Source organism: Gracilinanus agilis, chromosome 6, assembly GCF_016433145.1.
Source record: "Gracilinanus agilis isolate LMUSP501 chromosome 6, AgileGrace, whole genome shotgun sequence".
Taxonomy (NCBI): Eukaryota; Metazoa; Chordata; class Mammalia; order Didelphimorphia; family Didelphidae; genus Gracilinanus; species Gracilinanus agilis.
Genome location: NC_058135.1, coordinates 163,973,548 through 163,979,682, shown reverse-complemented (window position 1 = coordinate 163,979,682; position 6,135 = coordinate 163,973,548). Strand labels below are relative to the sequence as shown.

Below are 6,135 nucleotides of genomic sequence, written 5' to 3'. Positions count from 1 at the left end.
AATGTGACCTTAGATATTTACTAACTGTGTGACCCTGAGCAAGTCATTTCATCCTATTTGACTCAGTTTCCTTATCTGTAAAACGATCTGGAGAAGGAAATGGCAAACCGGTCTAGTATCTTTGCCAAGAAAACCCCAAATGAGGTCATGAAGAGGTGGATACCAATGAAATGACATAGCAACAAACCTGTAAATGCCTCATAGTTGTTTTGAGATTGGTGTAAATGGTTTGCAAACTTTAAAACTCAAAATGGATGTCATTCTGACAAATTGTGATTGTAATGGAAAGAACACTGAACTGGCCTTTTCCTGATTGTTTTATTTTATCCTTTCCATGGGTTGACCTGTGCTCTAGGATGGGTCTGACTTCGATTTGTCCCCTGATAGTTTACATTTGATATTGGAACACTAAAAAACCCATGGGTCATTCAACAGTTACCAAAGGACATTCCTTAGACATAGCAGAAGGAATAGATTCAACAAGCTAGATATTAAGGGTGCCTCCTGGTGATTCAGGGGAGTGAAGCTCCCTTGGCCCAGCTGATCATCATGACCTACTCACAAGCATTTGAGCTTGGGTGGAGATCAAAGGAGAGACCATGGTGGTTGCTTGGTACTCTGGAGATGAGGCAGTGATGTAAACAGTCTGAGCCTTTAGTCCCCTGGGCCACCCAAGCCTTGAAGGTGGTCTCAATGACTTCTATGGGAAAAGTAGCCTCACTTGCATGGGGCAAGGGCTAGGATATTGCTCCTACCATACCTCCTGTAGGGGAAAAGTTCTTCATTATTTAGTCAAAAGTCTATTCCTAGTTAGGTAGGTTCCTCCCCAAACAAAAGACTTAAGCACTATTGCTAGTTACAAGTCAGTCAGCCCGATAATCAAATATCATTTGTTGAAGCATTTATATTTTTGATTTTGAAGTTTTCCCTACCTGATAGTGCTCTTTTTCCTCTTCTTATGACCCACCTTCTAGTCGGGTAGAATAGGTCAAAGTTTGGGCTCTACTGGCATAGTTTTCCAAACAATGAGGTCAAACAAGTAGCCTTGGGAGTTTGGTATGGAGGTAGACTAATTTCCTTCCCCCCCCCCCAAGATATTTTTATTAATTACTTTTATTGATCCTCAATAGAAACAAAAGTTATTTTCTGTTTTTAAAACTATAGGAATATTTTCTTCTCTTCCTTAACTGCTTGTTTTGGTTTGGCAGCACCAACTGGTGTCTTGAACTTAAGACAAGGCCTCCTTGGGGGCAGCTAGGTGGCTCAGTGGATTGAAAGCCGGGCCTAGAGATGGGAGATCCTGGGTTCAAATTTTACTTTACACACTTCCTAGCTGTGTGACTCTGGGCAAGTCACTTACCCCCCATTGCCTAGCCCTTACCACTCTTCTGCCTTGGCACAGTATTGATACTAAGATGGAAGGTAAGGGTTTAAAAAAAAAAAAGACAAGGCCTCCTTGATGGCCTGCACAATGGCATTCTTATGGATCCCAAATATCTTCAGCAGCTACCCTGTCTTCCTGATTCTCAGGGTGTTGCCAATTGGCAAGTGAGAGGGGCTGATTCCACTATGGCAGCAGCCATACATCTCCTATGCCACCTTTATAGTAATAGTTTTCCAGTCAGAATGCAGTCATGGGTTGTACCAGCACTATTAAGGAGTTTCTTATCCCAAGGCTTACTTGTAAAGGAATCAAGCTCTCCAATATTGATCTTTTCTTCAGTTGCTCTGCAGTTGCCAAGTCTTCGTAGAGGAATCCTCTAGCCTCATTTGCAGTCACCTGGTTATTCTTGCTCTTCAGGGCCACTTTAGCTTGGCCAACCTTGAAGTCTTCATTGTCTGGGTACTGGTCCTTAGGAAACCGATGCCCTCTGTATTGGCAGTTAACTCTACTGATTTCTCAGTAGCCACCGAATCACTCAGGTAAAAGACTTTTCCATTGGGAATGCTCCAGAACATGACAAGATCTCTGAAGGCCAACTGAGAAGGACCATTTTCACTGACGGACACCACACAGGGTGAGCCACACAGGTTGATGTTACTCTCAGAAACTGCTGCCATACAGATCTGGTCAAAGACCGTGTTTGAAGAAGGCAGCAAATTTGTTACAGAAAGGCATGGTCCTGTCTCAAATGGCATATCCCATGTGATGCTCACCATGTTCTGTTCTTCAATGAAACATTCAATGAAGTGACTTCTTGAAGAGTTCAGAAAAAGTGGAATTCTTGGTGTTCCCATCCAGGGCAATCACAGAGTTACTGGCATGACCCAATTTGTCCAGGGCTGAGCCACTCTTAGGTTTTGAGAGACTGTCTTGCCTCCAAATTTGTAATTTGTTGGAGATGGCATCTGGATGTTGGTGATGTAAACTGTGAGTGCATCTTCTTGGGGGAGGGTCACTAGAATCTTCTTGCTTTGGATTTGGCCATATATTTCCTCAATGACTTGTTCCACCATGTTTGTTTTTTTTTTTTCCCAAGCCAAGATTCCTCATCTTCCACACCTGAAATTTCTTTGCCTTTATATGTCTTCATGATGATAGTTAGTAGCTTATGCTTGCCCTGGACAAACACCTTGCAGAGTTCCTCTACACTGTTGCATTCTACTCAGAGGATTCACATTGCTTCTGGAACACTTCCGCTTGGTATTGTCATGGGGCAGGGTCACTTTGACCCAACTAGTTAATGTAAAGGAAGACCATCAAGTTGTCCAATTTGTAGAATCTTAAGAAGGCCATGGCCTTCTACCCAGAGCCTTCAGATACTTCTTCATTACCCCGCATACAATAGACATGGCAGCTGGCTTAGTGGAAGTATTTGCCTGTGTAGGCCATTCCACAAACTGCTCCAAGCTCTTGACCCAGAGAGCTAGTAGCCACATTTGTAAAGACTGGTTTAGGGACTGGGTGGTTGTCCAGAATGGACCTGATTTTCTTCAAGTTCAACAGCTAGACCCCTGGCAGGAAGCCCACCTTAATCTAGACTGCATAAAGGATGAGAACCTCATGACCCTTGGAGAGCACAAAGAGGTCATTAACAGGATCCTTTGGGTTTTGTGGTTTATACTTCATGATGTGGGAGTAGATCCCATGGTCTCAGCTGCATAGCAACATGATGTGGGGTGACCCAAGCCAACCTCAGTGGTGGCTTAGATGGAGTTAGATGCACAGCCAATTAGCAGTGTCCTTCCATGCTTGAAATTTCTGTTGGTCCATCTTAAAATAACTTTCCATGGCAAAGGAGGCTTGTAATACTCCTAGACCAGTGGCAGAGGGCAGAGGCAGTAGCAGCATAAGCAGAGAAGGGGAACCTGAGGAGGGTGGAAGAGGAGAGGGTATACTAATTTATAAGGATTAATTCTAATTGTTGAATGGCAGATTTTTATAATTGAATCTCCTAATAATACTTGCAAATATCAGTGAATAAACTTAAGGCAGAGGGGGGCATTTTGGGGGAGGGGGAGAAGAAAGAAGGTCCAGAGGATATTCCTTACTTGGTTGTTGTCATACCACAATGTTAGCTTCCTATTGCTCCCCCAGAACTTCACAAATCTAAATAATCCTCTATGACATGTCTGTGAGAAATTACATTAAACAAATAATTTTGAATTGATTAGTTTTTCTTGTCCTCTAGATGGTGTCTCGAAATTCTAAAGAGTAACATTTATTATTTAAGTAAATTTGTCTTGAATAAGCATATTTATTATAATTTATTACATATTTATAACAAATCATATGTATTGTATTAGTGTTATATTTTATGTATATGTGTATATATAAACAAACTCAAAAAAAGATACCTTGAGGATCCAATATCCCACATCCATTAAAGGTTCTAGAATGTAGGAAGATATTTAGAGAAGAGGGAAAAGAAAGATGTCAGACCTGGCTGACATGGTCTGATCTGAGGCAAATGAGACAGAGAGATTGAGTAATATAGCAAAGCTTTATTATGGGAAAGGAAGAGGGGAGAGGAAGAAGGGAGAGCAAGGGAGGAGCCCACAAACCTGCAGATGGGGGTTTCCACTGGGGTGGAGAAGAGAGCAATCTTGTCTAGGGTGGTAGTCTGGGATGAGGTAATCTGGATTGTCTCTATTGGGCAAAGTGGGGTACTTGTGTCCAGATGATTGGATGACCCTAAAGAGATTGTCTTTGGGGGTGGAGGCTTTTGGTTCTCAGGCTTGTATAGTCCTTAGTATGGTACAGATAGTATAAATTCAGAACATCAATCCCTCATGGATTTGTCAGGTCAGTGCCTATGAAGTGGAACTACTTGCTTTGTTCTGGAGTTCCAGCAGGTGCAGGGGGAAGGGGGAGCTGTTGGTCTCAGTAGGGATTGGGGAAAGGAGAAAAGGGTAGCTTTGGTCCCAGGATCTATCAAAAGAGATGAAGGAGGACAAAGAGGAGAAGGAAGGGGAGGAAGAGGGTGAGGAGAATAAGGAGAAGGAGCAGGAGATGGAGGAGAAGGGGGGGGGAGGGGAAAGTAACACCTAGCCCCTCAAAGCCTGTTCCAAAATCCAGAAAGTTAATGGTAAAGAAGTAGGATGTTGGCCTATGAGATATACAGCACCAATTTCAGGGATCATTATGGTAGTTGTAAAGACCTGGCAGGAACCTTGAAGTATTGCCAAATTAGGCTCTAGCTATAATATTAATGGGGTTTGTACCCTAGTCACTGTGACACTCTTCCTACTGGAAATCGATGTGGTAACCATCTCCAGCAACGAGGAATGAATAAAGAAAGAAAAAGCATTTAAATGCAAAAATTAAAAAATGGGTATAAGAAAAAGGCCCCTTGAATTTGGCAATTAAGAGGGCATCAATGACTATGGGCAGCTAGGTGGCACTGGGTCTGGAGTCCAGAAGATTCATCTTCCTAAAGTCAAATCTGGCCTTAGACACTACCTGTATGATTCTCTGCAAGTTACTTAACCCCGTTTGCCTGTTAACTCATCTATAAAATGAGTTGGAGAAAGAAATGGCAGACCGCTCCAGTATATTTGCCAAGGAAACTCCAAAGAGGCTCATGAAGAGTCAGACATGATTGAAAAAGTACTGAACAACAGTGACCTTGCGAGGAGTTATTTTGGAACACTTTCCAGTGTAGGAAGACCACAAACACGGGTATACTCACAGATGTCTCTTCTTACAGGGAGTCTGGCAGTGAAGGAAAGAAGTAAAATAGGATATTATTGGGGGCAGCGGTGCCAAATATAGGTATTTTAAGATAGGGACAAACTGATCTTTTGTGTAGGTGAAAGAGAAGGAGTCTGTAAAAAGGGAAAGCTAGAAAAAGTGATAAGAGAGTCAAGGATTACTGGAGCCAGGTCCCAGAGGACACTGGAGGGGAGGGGAGCAAAGAGGAGGCTCACTTCTTCTTCTGTACAGAAGGAAGCAAGGAAGAGAGAAGCCTGCAAGAGGTTGAGAGGAGGCTGGAGTCGGGAATCCAGGGAGTTCTCACTCCACGTCTGAAATCAACACCTGAACAATTCATAGTAGGGCTGCCTGACTTGTCACCTGCTCATCTTCAGTCCACTGTTTCTTTGGAAATGTAAGATTTGGCTAGATCAATAACATTGTTTGAGACTCTGTCCCTAAAGCACTCCCATTCATAAAGAACAAAGGGGTGTTGGATGTAGAGCTCGTGTTATCTAAAACAGAATTTCTTGAATAGGTCCGCACCATCCCTGAAGCCAAAGTAAATCTCTCAGATAGGAACGTCACAGAAAACAATTGCCTTCCACTTATCCCGAAGGCTCATCCATTCTTTTAAATAACAATGTGGCAATAACTCTGCTGTGGTTGGAATGATCTTACTTTTCTTCTTTTCTATTTTAGCCACATATGGGAGATACCTTTGACTCTTCGCTGGGAAAGTGGGGAAAAACCTAACAGAATAAGCAATCGGAAATCATTCCAGGTTGGAATAAGGTGCTGAAACTATTAGGAATTTAGAAATATACCAAACCGCTACTTAATTTCCAACTGACAAGTTAGCTTCCAAATTCCTCAGTGACTTTGATGTATCATTGGAGGGACTGCTTACTCTCTTACTATCAGGTGTTTAATCCGGCCCAAACTACAAAAGCAAAATCCAAAGGGATGGCCCCACACACATTTGTAGCCAGAAATGTGAT

The 6,135-nt window shown here is 42.6% G+C and overlaps 1 pseudogene; it reads right to left on the bottom strand.

Annotated features, from left to right (window-relative positions):
• Nucleotides 1-1,567: 1,567 nt before the first annotated feature.
• LOC123252400 lies at nucleotides 1,568-3,232 on the bottom strand (annotated as a pseudogene).
• Nucleotides 3,233-6,135: the final 2,903 nt, after the last annotated feature.